Here is a 13910-nt window from a genome sequence, read left to right as displayed (position 1 = left end):
GTGAAGAAGCAGTAGAAACAGGATAAAATAACTTGGTTGTCAAACATCAATCACTATATAAACCAAAACGCATAATACTGATTGATTTAGGCAGTGTTTTAGGATTGTGCAAGCTTGGAAGGTGCTGATGGAAGCGATCAACTCCATTTATGCGTTGGTCAACGTTCAGAATCTGATCCAGAAGAAAAATTTTAAAATAAATGAATAAATAATAATAATAATAATCAATAATATTTATAATAATAATATTTATTTCAGCTTTACATTTTTTTTAAGATAACAGATAAAAACAGTTGTTTTGACTTTGTTTGTTTTGCATGTTTTATTATATTTGACAAGGTATAAAAAAAAGTTTTAGATTTCATTCATTTGCATACGATACTGATTAACTGTATCAATTATGACACTTATGTCATTCGTCTACAATTTGGTTGCACACTTGCTGTGCATCTGGCTTCCTATTAATCATACAGTTTTGGAACAGGGCAAGTTCCTTTATTCTTCGTCATCCGCATACAACCTTGAAATTAAATGGCAGCATCCATTTGAGCAGAGCCGTATGTATCATTTGTGGGAGACGGGAATGTTGCATTTTGAAGCGAGTATGACTCACTGCCCTTAAATGAGGGATACAAAAAATGAAACAGACATTTTCCCTTGTGGTTGTAGTATGCAGGCATTAGGGAATGATGGATATAAAGATTGAATAGTTATGGGTCGTCACATGTCAGACAGTGTTTTTATAATGGCTTGTATCTGGTGCTAATGGGAGCAGAGGTCTGATAAGGGCCGTATCCTCCGGGTGAGCCCCTTCCTGATAAAGAAGGTACTGTCTGCATCACTCTGAATCACCCGACCCTGTGTTTGTGTGTTTTTTATTGTATCCAGGCAAAGGCAGTTTGAAGTTTCCATCCTTCAGCTCGGAGCAGCACTTTCCTGAACTCCGGCCAGGAAAATGTGTGTCGGCTTGGCAGCTCGACTGTGGGAAGACTATGGGCAAAAACTGGTGGAGTTTTGCGGCAAAGGGCTTTATATAGCCTTACAGCTCCTTGGGACTCCCTGTTTGGTGCAGACAGACCGATAGAGGTATCAATAGAGCTGTAATTACAGAAGCATAATGAGTGAAAATGAGAGATGTTAGAGTTTAAAAAGAAAATAGCTTAGTAAGACGAGCGTATTATGGTTTAAATTTACTCCACTGCATGTAAATGTAAAAACAGACATTCTAGAGAGTCCACTTACATGAGATTGACCCCTGGGACCAATGGTCTGTTACCTTCAGATAAAGCTTTAATTTCATGTTCAGCTGCACAAGGAAAACAAATGCTATTCCCCGGTCTCTGCTAATTACTTTTGTCCCATTTCAGGAAGAAGTTTGGCCTCCTCCTCCTGTTTTCACTGTTATCTACTGTACACAACTTCCTGTATGAGCACTGAGGGAGGCCGGTCCACTCAGAAAGACAGAAACAGAGAGAGACTCCCGTATCAGGTTCGTTGAGAGAGACAAAGACCCTTACTTTATGAATGAGATATATTCATAATGCAATATGCTTTTATGTCATTATACTAAAGAAATTAACAAAATATTATTTGGAAAATATTTGCTTTATTTAGCTGACAGTGTATGCATAATATTATAATGTTATAGGTATAAATCTATTTAAAATAGATTTAGTTTTTTATTTGTTGCTGTTAATGCTAGGACTTTAATTAAAATTAATGTAAAATTTACTATATTAAGCTGACTTTGCATTATAATAATTTTTAGATGTATACACTTAATTAAAATAGATTTAGTTTATATATTATTATTTAGTTATTTATTATTTATATATAATATATTATTTTTTTTTTTTTATTTTTTCATTAATAAATATTTTTGCATTAAACATATTTAATGTATTTTAGGATATTTTTAAGGTAATTTTAAGATTTTTTCTATGCACCCTTGATCATCTTCAGACCCAGTTTGAAAACCCCCTAATGTAGTTTTTTATATATACAGTACTTCATATTTTTTTGATGTCCAAAGCATCTGTTCTTAACAAGACCACAGTATTCCTAGAAATATGTTCTACAAAAACTACGTCCAGATCCAGTGAAACAGAACACACAAAAAATTGCATTTCCAAATGAATCTCGATTGAATGACCGTCTTGTTATGTCTGTCTTGGAAACAAAACCAGTGTCACCACAGTGCTTAGTGTCTTCTTAACACTTTACAGATGCTTCAAAGGACTTGCTGGCATTGCAGTTGCTCTGCTTTTGAATCCACATTACGTGCACATTAAGTAACAGTACGTACTTCCTCATACAAATGAAACAGCTAAGTATAGTACCCGCCTTTAAACACGTACATTGTGATGAAGCCATAGCAACTGAACCCTCCCTTTTTCCCCACAGTATGATGAGCAGACAATTGTAGGCTTAAAAAACAATCATAGATTTGCCCAGCCTACCTCTGCTGGATGGCAGCACATCTGACCGGAGACGTCTGCGAGGAAAGGATGAGCAAATACATAGACGTTTGGCAACAGCTCTGAGGAATACTTGAGTTTCAGAGGTGATGTATTATAAATCTGTAAAGAAACATAAGTGCTTTCACACTCTTTGAAAATTAACATCAGTACAGAAGGCTGGCAACGTACCAGTCCCTTTAAGGCAAATCAGTTACCTCAGTGGCCATTTTGGAAGGCAGTAGATGTAAAAGTGAAGCTCCTTTCATAATTAAAAGAGAAGTCCACTTCCAGAACAACAATTTACAAATAATTTACCCCCCTTGTCATCCAAGATGTTCATGTCTTTCTGTCTTCAGTCGTCTTCAAAGCATTTCAGGATTTTTCTCCATATAATGGACTTCATTGGTGCCCTGATTTTGAACTTCCAAAATGTAGTTTAAATGCAGCTTCAAAGGGCTCTAAATGATCCCAGCCGAGGAAAAAGGGACTTATCTAGTGAAAAAGGCTCAGATTTCGGCGACACGCCGGCACGAGAATTTGCAACCATAGAAAATAAACTTAAAATAAAATGTTTCTTTTAAATGTTACAGTTTTTATTTTTATAATGCTTGTTAAATGAGTTTAAACGTATGTAATGTTGTAAAATATGCTGTATTTGTCCAAATAGATTCAGTTTGTCTTATATTTTTGTATAGCCCTCTAAAAAATGCTGGGTTAAAAACAACCCAACTTGGGTTATTTGGCAACCCAGTGCTGGGTAAATATTGGACAGAACACCTGCTGGGTTATTTTTAAATGTTTTTACCAAACATAGTGGGTTATTTTATTTAAGTCAACTGTTGTTTAATATTTATTATATTGCTGGAACTCATAAAAAACACACAGAATTACTGGAGGCAACAGCAATAATCAAAAGATGAACATTTATTATTAAGCAAGAACACATGGACAAAATACAAGACAAACTGAATTTATTTTTACAGCATATTTTACAATATTACATACATTTAAATTTGTTTAACAAGCATTTTAGACATGAAAAATTGTAACATTTAAAAGTAGCATTTTAATTTTAGTGTATTCAACCGTTCTCTGTAATCTCTTCTTACAGAAATAGCGCTAATTCTCATGCCGGTGTTATGCCGAAATCTGAGCCGGTGAAGGGCTGCTGTTCACCAGGTTGACTTCAAACTTCAGACCACAGCCTCGCATTTCACTCGTAGCTGAAAGATGTCTTGACTGACTTCAAAACCTGTCCATAAACAAACAATACTGGCATTAGAGAACATATTTTAACATCAAATTAAATTAAACTCAGTACTATAACGAATAAAATCTATTTATTTTATGCAAGGCAAAAGGTGTTTCCATCATGCAAAGTGATGCAGCTGACTGACATCTCGTCCTTATGTTGTGTTGCATAAAATAATCCAATTTACAGCACAGTAAAGGCTTTATAAATGAAATAAAATGTATACAAAGCTTTATTTTGCTGAAGTGCACCAAATCGGTGGCGCTGAGAACCAGTCTTTCCTGTAGAGGACTCAAAAAGCCCACGCTCTGACTGTAACTCAGCAGCTGGGTTGTTTTGTTGGGGACAAGCTCAACCCAGTGGTTGGGTAGAAAAAAATAACCCAGCAACTTAGCTACAGAAAAACTACCCAGCACCTGGGTAAAAAATATCAAAAATAACCCAATAATGACCCAAAAAGTTGAACCGAGCATTTGGGTTAAAAAAAAAAAAAAAACCCAGCACCTGGGTAAAAATACTAAAAACAACCCAATAAAATGACCCAACGGGCTGAACCCAGCATTTAGGTTAAAAAAATAACCCAGCATTTTTTAGAGTCCAAGTGTAGCATAAGTTCAGTTGAGAATATGCTAGTCTTGTGAGAACCACGTTTTGTTTACAGCAAAGGAAAACCAATCTCCTCTTGGCTTATATCAAAATTCTCCGACATTATTCATTACAAATCCTCGTTTTGCACTTGCAATTCTTGGCCGGTGTTTTGTTTTGCTCTCTGTGGTTCCTCCATCATTTACTGGAACGCCATACTCTCGTGAACACATATGACAGTTAGCGGAAACTAGAGATTTGAGTTTATAAAGTTTGACATATGGGCATTTTTCTTACAAAATCACATCGATTCACTTCAGAAGGCCTTTATTAAGCCCTGGAGCCATGTGGAGTACTTTTTATGATCGATGGATGCACTTTAATTGACTTCAGAATCTGAACACCCATTCACTGCCATAAGAAAGTTTGGAAGAGCCAAGACAAATTTTTTAATATAGCTGATATAAATGAGAAAATCATGGTGTAATTTTCATTTTTGGGTGAACTATCTCTTTAAGTCTTAAAAATGTCAGTATCATAAATGTAGCTGAAATCATGCTATAATAGTGTAATTTTCAGGCTAGCAGTTAAAGCTAAAGCTTATGTGTTTTTTAGAGTAAACAAACTCTTTTAAAAACATCATTGGCTTTTTAACTGAAAGGCGGGGCTTGTATTTTGATGCGATTTTCCCATTCATTTTCCAACGAGTGATCTCCTCCCCTACAGTGTCTCTGATCAAGCTAGTATCCTGAAGTACCCTAAAAACTCCTTACATGGTTTTGGTGAAAGCGTTTAACTCTGCTGAGCTGCTGATATGGACATGCCCCTGCCGTCACCGCAGAAAAAAAAAGAAAAAACCTGAGGACTGTGTGTTTATAATTCCACGCTTGAAAGTCTCTGCGGACCTTCATGTTTAGCTTGCAGAGCTCTGGAGACATTTGGTTAAAATAAGACTACAACTTTTAAATGGTGAAGGGACTTGCAGCGAACAGACTTTAGTGCATTTTCTTCAGCAATTTCAGTCCATTAATTCTTTGAATATATGAAAATGTGTAGTTTTGCATATCCCCGTTATCTGACTAATTACATACCTATATCAGTCCAAACTAGACACACACAGTTTAACCCTTTAATAGTATTAAGTGTCAAACGGCCGTGTAATCTTTTCAATTGAAGTTCAGTTTTACAACACGCACTGAAAGGTATTTTTAGCCTTCATAAGAAGGCAGCCTGAGGCATGTGCTTCCTTGCCTTTAAACAAGCGGATGTGATTTTTCATTAACTTGTTAAGACACAGCAGCACCATATTAACCACCCGCCCACAGCACCTGCAAACATTTCCGCAAACCGAATACGGTCACTAGCCGGGTTTCCATCCAAATTTAACGGATTTAATTTGTGCGCAAAATTGGAATATTGCATAAAACATTTGCGAATAAGCTCTGCTTCCATCCAACAAGTCAGTCCATCCAACAAAATTGTCATTTCCTGATATTATGCCATTCCATAGCACAAAGTCGCATTACTTTTTTGATGTGAAAGGAGAAATTTATTAAGCAAATGCATTTCCATCCTCCATTATTCACGTTAATTATTTTTCAAGTCAAAAACCACCTCAAGTGAGCGTAAAAACATTTTGCAATTTTTTATTTTTATTTGAAATTTGTCATTTCCATCACTCGTTTCTGATGCGATTATTTCAATATGTGCAAAAAAACATGGTAATGGAAACATAGCTACTGTCATAATTGGTGTCTAAATAATCTTGCAAATTTGAGTACATCTCATTTAGTGTTAATTTTGTCAGCTATTTTCAATTTTAGTCTTAGTTTCAGTCCCATGTTAAATGTCCTTGTTAATTTTTATCATATTTAATCAACTTTATCCAATTTAGTTGTAGTCAGTTTCGAATAAAAATCTCAACATTTTAGTCTACTTTTAGTCTAAGAAAACCTGATAAAATCTAAGTATTTTAGTTTAGTTTAAGTCAATGAAAACTTGACATTTTAGCAATAAGATTATTATTAAAGGAGAAGTCCACTTCCAAAACAATTTACAGATAATGTACTCATCCCCTGTCACACCCCTGTGGACTGTTTTGTTGGTTTTGCCCTCTTGTGCCCTTATTTGGTCTTTCCTGTTCCGTTTCTTGTTATGTCGTCATTGGTTAATCACTCACACCTGTCTTTGTCATATTAGCTGTCTTATATAAGTTTGGTTCTGTTCCTTGTTAATCGTACGTTCATAATGTTAGTTTACGTCGTGTTGGCGTGTATTTTTCCCTGCTGTTCCTGTTCCCTTTTTGGATTATTCTATTAAAGCACGTTAGTATTATTTCCTCGTTCCTGCAAATCCTTCCTGCACACGACCCTGACACCCCCTTGTCATCCAAGATGTTCATGTCTTTATTTCTTTAGTTATAAAGAAATTATGTTTTTTGAGGAAAACATTTCAGCATTTTTTCTCCATATAATGGACTGGTATTGGGCCCCGAGTTTAAACTTCTAAAATGCAGTTTAAATGCGGCTTCAAACGATCCCAAATGTGGTTGTAAACGATCCCAGCTGAGGAAGAAGGGTCTAGCGTAATGATCGGTTATTTTCATAAAAATTAATACAATTTATATACTTTTTAATCTCAAACGCTTGTTTTATCTTGCTCTTCCAGACCTCTGTTTTTTTCCGGTTCATGACAGTTAGGGTATGTCGAAAAACTCCCATCTCATGTTCTCCCTCAACTTCAAAATCGTCCTGTATCACCGTTTTACCTTTTTTGTTAAGGGTGTTTGATCTTCTTTGCATGTTCACATTACAAAGACTGGGTCGGTACTTCTGCAGCGACGGAGGATGATTTTGAAATGATTTTTGAAGTTGAGAGAGAAAATTATGGTATGTTTTTCAACATACCATAACTGTCGTTAGCCAGAATACACAGAGTTCAGGGAGAGCAAGACAAGATGAGCATTTGAGATTAAAAAGTATTTAAACTGTATTTTTAAAAATGAAAATAACCAATCATTTTGCTAGATAAGACCCTTCTTCCTCGGCTGGTATTGTTTACAACCGCATTTGGGATCGTTTGAAGCCACATTTTGGAAGTTCAAACTCGGGGCACCATATCAGTCCGTTATATGGAGAAAAATCCTGAAATGTTTTCCTTAAAAAACATAATCTCTTTACGAATGAAGAAAGAAAGACATGAACATCTTGGATGACAAGGGGGCGAGTACATTATCTGTAAACTGTTGTTCTGGAAGTGGACTTCTCCTTTAATTAACCGTTAATTAATTATTTAATTTTGGCAGAGGTTTTTAATTTAGTCTTAGTCTTACACTAAAATACATTTTAGTTATCATATTTAGTCAGCCTTGTCCTGTTTTTGTTTAGTCAAGTTTAAGTCACACTTGTAGTTCATTTGGTTTATTTGGTCCAGACCAAAAAGGAAAATGATGCATTTAGTCCTGGTCTGCTTAGCATTCACATTGGCAATTTTGACAGCGTTGGGTTGAATGACCCAGAAAAGTACAAAACATAATCTAGTCGCTTCATAAAATTCTATTTTGACAATGTCTTTCATACTTTTCTGGGTCTTGACAGTGGTATTTACATGGCAGTCAATGGGACAGTCACACATGATTAACTGAAGTGATTAATGACAAAATTATGATTTTGGGGTGGAGTAACATAGACCTATATATGTGTATATTTATTATGTATATATAAAGACATATAGTATATTTAAAAAATATTTACATGTATATATTTGTATTCATATAATTTATATTATATGTAAATATATTTCGTATATAAACAACATTTTTCTTTAATATACAGTATACATGTGTGTGTATGTATTTATATATACATAATAAATATACACAGTACACACACATATATTATGTACACATAATATGTGGATGTGATTAATCATGGTTAATCACAATTAATCATTGCCTAGCACTATTTATTTATCTATTTTTATTTAATGCAGCCAAATTACAGTTACCGTTTCTTAGCATTATTTGATAGTATGACACATTGTTTATGATACCATTTCAGTCAGATTTTGAAATGTATGATTGAAAATGTGATTTTGACAAGTAGATTTTGAGATTTCAGTATTTACCATTTAATTAGGTTCTACTTGCATGACTGAAAATAGCTGCCTAGCATTATTCGGCTAAAGAACTTAGCATTAGCATGGCCTTTGGAATACATTCAAAGACGTACGCCAGTTTGAGAACAAATTGCCAACTCCGAAACCTTTCTTAAACCTACATAATAAGCTTTTGTAAGCCAAAAGAAGTCTTGAGAAGTTCACATTCCTCAAGATCTCCTGATGGAAAGTCAGCTTCCTCATGGCCACGCCCTTTGTCTTTTGTCTTGTTTGTGCTAATATTGAGATAGCGAAGAGCAGTGATCTCTCACACATCTGTTTTCAAATACTCATTACACCCTCAATCAAGCGAGCAGGGTAAGCGCTGGTCTCATTATTGTGTGTTCATGACCAGAGCTTCCTTTGAACTCCCTGGGACACTCCACCCACCCGCGCACACTCGCTTAATCCAGGTCGCATTCATACCGCGGGAAGTGTGTGGTCCGATAGCCGCGTATTTGGTTTCACACACAGTTTTTCCATGAAAAGACAAAGGTTTGATGACATTGAGCTTGGAAATTAGCCTGCAGGGTTCACAGTGTCAAAGAGTGCAGTCAAGGCCTTATGTACTGATGTATCTAATGATAGATTGATGGATTTTGAGTACACACTCTCATGTACAACGCATAAATGAGACAATTAACCTCTCATCGGGATCCCAGGGTTGATGTTTGTGGAGCAAGGTGGAAAGGAGGCAGCAGAGGTCTAAAATATCCTCAGCAGAACTGTTTCAACACTGTAGCTTGGAAGGAAAGAGAAGGAAAACTCTGTGTGAGTTGATAGTGTGGTCAGAAAGAACGAGAGCATGAGAGAAGTGTAATTTAAGACTAAATTTAACTTGGGGATTCCACTTTGGGGGAACCCTGGATGAGAGCTTGCCTGTTTGACTACTTCAGAGCCCATTAGCGACATGCAAACAGCCCTCAACTTAATACCGAAAAAAAAAATAAAAACAAAAGGGCTTTTCTCTCTCTAATTGTGTTCCCTTCAGCCCACACCCTTTTGGCTCAGAACAGGGTGAAGTGTTCCTGTGAAAAAAACATTGCTGTTGCTAAGTTTGGGGTTTCCCTCGCTAGCATGGTTTTATCTAATTTGGGTAGCGCAGTCAATAGTAGTCCTCATATTCCAGAGTAAACAAGTCTGGAAAACTACTAGAGCAGTGGCGGTTGACATCGTGTTTGCTTTGGACCACACAGCTTCAGCATCCATCAGGTGAGCGTTTTCAGTGTCACCTGGTTCAAATGTGTCTTGGTTGCACATAGCTAACTGACAAAATGATGAAAGCTTGAATAACATTATTTGATGCATGTTTTATGGCTGTTTTTTTATATAGTAAACATACATTTTCCTACTGTATAGTATATGAAAATGATTAGCCCAGAATAAGTAGAAATTTATAGAGGTTTATTATGGGTACATCTCATGTCCATGAAGTATATTTTTAACATATTTGAATCAATATAAAGCCCCAATGCTTAATTTTCTAGTACACAATTATACTTTTCCCAATCACACTACTATATGTTGAAAAAGCCATATCTTTTGTTCAAAAATGATGTTCATATCACATACAACCCCGGTATTCAGCTCTCCGATTTTGTACAGTTGCTCATTCTACTCTGCATTTAAGCATGAAAATGACCTCTAATATAAATTAATTTCAAAGTTTTGCCTTCAGTTAGATTAGGTTATCAAGACATTTGGATGTGTGCTTCAAAAATAATAAGTGTTTATTGTGAGCTAACTTGGTGCGAAGGCACCTATTGTATCCGTTGGCATTCTTATTATTTTTCTTCTTCCGTTTCTTCTGCTCTTGAGTCTATGGCAGCCCATAGAACCACTTGTGGGAAAGTTGTGAAATTTGGCACACCGATAGAGGATAGAGGTCTCAACATTGACCATAGCAAATTTGGAGTCTCTAACTCAAACTCTCTAGCGCCACCACTTGCCCAAAATTTCAATAATTTTATGCTAATAACTTTTGAACCTTAAGGCACAGAATGAAATTTCTTTGTTTCCTTTGAATCCTTGGCTCATGCTGAGTCAAAAATCGTAACGTTTAGTTTTTTTTTGTATTTTTTTTTTGTTTGTAAAACCAACTTTTTCGAACTCGTCCTAGACGGTTTGTCTGATTTTCACCAAAATTGGCTCAGATCATCGTCAGACCATGCTGGCAAAAAGCTATGGAATTCAAGTTGATTAGTCAAACCGTTTTTATAACTCGCGAACGATTTCTACGAAAAGCACACAAAAATGGATGGGAGGCTATATCGCTGCAACGGTTTGGCGTATTGAGACCAAACTTGGTGTGTGGTATAACAAGCATGAACTGAGGTCACCTGCAGTGTTTCGGCACAGTGCCACCTAGTGGTCTGGAGATATGAAAAATGGCTATTTTTGCTTATAACTTCTGAATGGTTTGGCCAAAAATCACAAAACTCTTCTTTAGATTCTTTAGGTCTCTTTAGATTCGGTGCATCATGCCGAGTTGAACCATACCCAGTTTTCCCATGTCAGCCATTTTAAAATTTTTTGTCATAAAATGCTATATTTTACGAACGCATTGACGTATCATTACGAAACTCAGAATGTGTCTTCGGCACCATGCCCTGACAGTACTCAGAAAGTTTGGTGGCAGCGCCACCTTGGAATATAAAGAAATGTACAAAAATGCTAATAACTTCTGCTTACATTAGCCTATTGTAATGAAAGTCTCAAAATATTCCTTGGGTCAAGCCGAGAATATTGATACCCATCATGCCAATATTGGCCAAACTTCCTGTCCGCCATTTTGATTAATGTACTTCTAACTTCTCCTAGACTGTTAGTCCAATTTTCACCAAATTTGACTCAGATCATCTTCAGACCTTGCTGGCAAAAAGTTATGGATTTCGTGTCGATACATGAAACGCTTTTCATTTAGCGCATCAACGAATTTGCTGAAAAGATGCCAAACAGCATCCGAGGCTGTATCTCTGCAAAGCTTTAACATATTTGCACCAAATTTTATATGTGCCATTGTCACCTCACACTGACCACACAACATCAATTTGGTAACAGCGCCACCTATTGGTCAGAAGTAATACACCATTCATTAAACATTAATAATGAAATTTCCGAAAATGCTAATAACTTCTGATTGCATTAGCCTATTGTAATAAAACTGGTCTCAGAATATTCCTTGGGTCATGCCGACAACATACATACCAATTATACCACAGTTGGCTGAACTTCCTTTCCGCCATTTTGATTAATGTACAAAACCTACTTGTTCGAACTCCTCCTAGACCGTTGGTCTGATTTTCACCAAATTTGACTCAAATCATCTTCAGACTGTGCTTACACAAAGTTATGGATTTCGTGTCGATAGACAACGTACAGCGCCACTACACATTTGAGGCATGATGCCAAAATGACTCTGAGGCTGTATCTCTGCAAAGCTTTGACATAATGACACCAACCTTTGTGTGTGTCATTGTCACCTCACACAGAACACATCACATCAATCTGAAAACAGCAGCGCCTATTGGTCAAAAGTGATAAGCCATTAAATTATATTATTAGTGGTTGTATTCATGATTTTTCAGCCATTTCAATTGATGTCATCCTAAAATGGCTTTAATCACTCATTGTTGTAGTCGGTCTGTTGCTCCATGCCATGCTAAGATCTACATTTTGCCTCTTTTGTGCTTGGCCCCGCAATTGCTGCTTGCAGCTATATATATTTATTTAAGTTACCCACTAGAAAACCCCTCTCATAAAGGAATGGTCTGTCCCATTCTCGCATAATTTGCACAGTATGATGATATTTCCTCTAGAAGCACATGATGAATCACTAGATGTTATGTTCTCTCTCTTTCCCTTAATATGGGTTAAACTAGCAAACCTGTGTCAAGAGTGGATCCATTGACTGTCAAGAGTGTTACACAAGTATTATTGCTGCAAATTTTCACAAGACAATTTAACTATAACTTATGTTTTATTTCTGAAAATGTATTTCTAAACATACCATATGCTTAGTAGTTCTAGTCTTCCATGCTAAGTATAGGCCCAAAACACTAAAAATGTCAACTAAGTTACCTGTCAACTGTGTTACCCAGTAAAGATAACATGGTGGACAGTAGCAAACATAGATGATATTTTATGCACATATTCCTACAGATCACGTTTATTTATATAGCACTTTATACAATATAAATAGTTTGAAAGCAGCTATGTAAGGTCATGTTTGGGTTTTTGGGAAAAAGGAAAACTCTTTTCTTCACATTGTCAAATCTGAACCCCTAATTATAGAACAACCCCTCTGCTAAGTCAACTTCTGTCATAAATTGTATCGTTTAGGTTTAAGGATGTGAAATCTTGTGAACCAAAAGGGCTTTTTAAGTACATGTAGATAAGATAAATGCTTTTGGTTGTAAAAAGGCAAACAGTGAACCGTTCCAGTAGATTGAGTGCTTATCACTCTCTTTTGTTTTTTGCAATCAGTGGCTTTTTAAAAATGGTGCAATGTAGAGCAGTAGAAGTGGAAATAAGTTCATGAGGGCAGAGTTTAAACCAGGACACTTTCATACTACACTGGTGCATTTTATTTTATTTTTTAAATATATTTTGATTGCTACTTTGAACTTTTTACATCTTGGGCTGTTACACATTCTTCCACGTCAAATGCTGGCCAGCATTTGACAGTGACATAATGTACATTAGTCTGCATGAATGAACATGAATAGTGAAAACTATTCTGAATCAACAGTTAAATCTCAGTCCTGCACTAAAAATAGAAACAGACTAAAGGACTGACACAGCATTAAACATTATAAATCTATATATAAAAATGTATTAAATTTATTTGATAAAAAAATATTTCAAGTAAGATTCAAGTTAGTTATTGTCATATTATTTTCAAAAGAAGCCAGTGTGCAATAAATTTAACTCTACCTTTCTGTGTTTTATACAGGAATGATGTCATGTTCTGGACCATGTTGCCATATTGGGACTTGTCATGTGACCTGACATCAGACAGCTCATTCTGGACTGATCATTTTCCATACTATGCAGTTGGAAAAATGGGATATTCAGACATGAGGTAACAGTATGGAAACCGACACTGAGGGCACAGAAAAAAATTAATAAATGATTACATTTAAAAGAATATTGACAAGAAAATTAAAAAAGTGGTTAGAGAAAAGGAACAGTTATTATTTTTGTTCAAATAAATTGCCAGTTTTTCACTTTCTGTGTTATTTTGGAAGTTTTACAAATTAAAATATGAATAACATTAAAGTAAATTTAAAATTTATTTAGAAAATATTTAAAATACACTTTAGCCTAGGGGTGTCGTGATATACTGGTTTTGACGATAATCGTGATAATTAAATAATAAAATTTTGTTATCGTGTTAACTAGGGGTGTTGCAATATACTGGTCTTGGCAATATCTGAATATAAATAGACCAATTCGGT

The 13910-nt window shown here is 35.7% G+C and overlaps 1 long non-coding RNA gene across 1 annotated transcript; it reads left to right on the top strand.

Moving 5' to 3' along the window:
• Window positions 1–1366: 1366 nt before the first annotated feature.
• Window positions 1367–13601, top strand: LOC127156923 (uncharacterized). Its single transcript, XR_007825800.1, has 4 exons — window positions 1367–1489; window positions 2226–2297; window positions 2404–2563; window positions 13406–13601. It is a non-coding gene; the product is annotated as an uncharacterized LOC127156923 (long non-coding RNA).
• The last annotated feature ends 309 nt before the right edge of the window (window positions 13602–13910 follow it).

Source organism: Labeo rohita, chromosome 25, assembly GCF_022985175.1.
Source record: "Labeo rohita strain BAU-BD-2019 chromosome 25, IGBB_LRoh.1.0, whole genome shotgun sequence".
Taxonomy (NCBI): domain Eukaryota; kingdom Metazoa; phylum Chordata; class Actinopteri; order Cypriniformes; family Cyprinidae; genus Labeo; species Labeo rohita.
The sequence above is the reverse complement of the archived record's forward strand: the minus strand, read 5'-3'. Positions and strand labels throughout refer to the sequence as shown.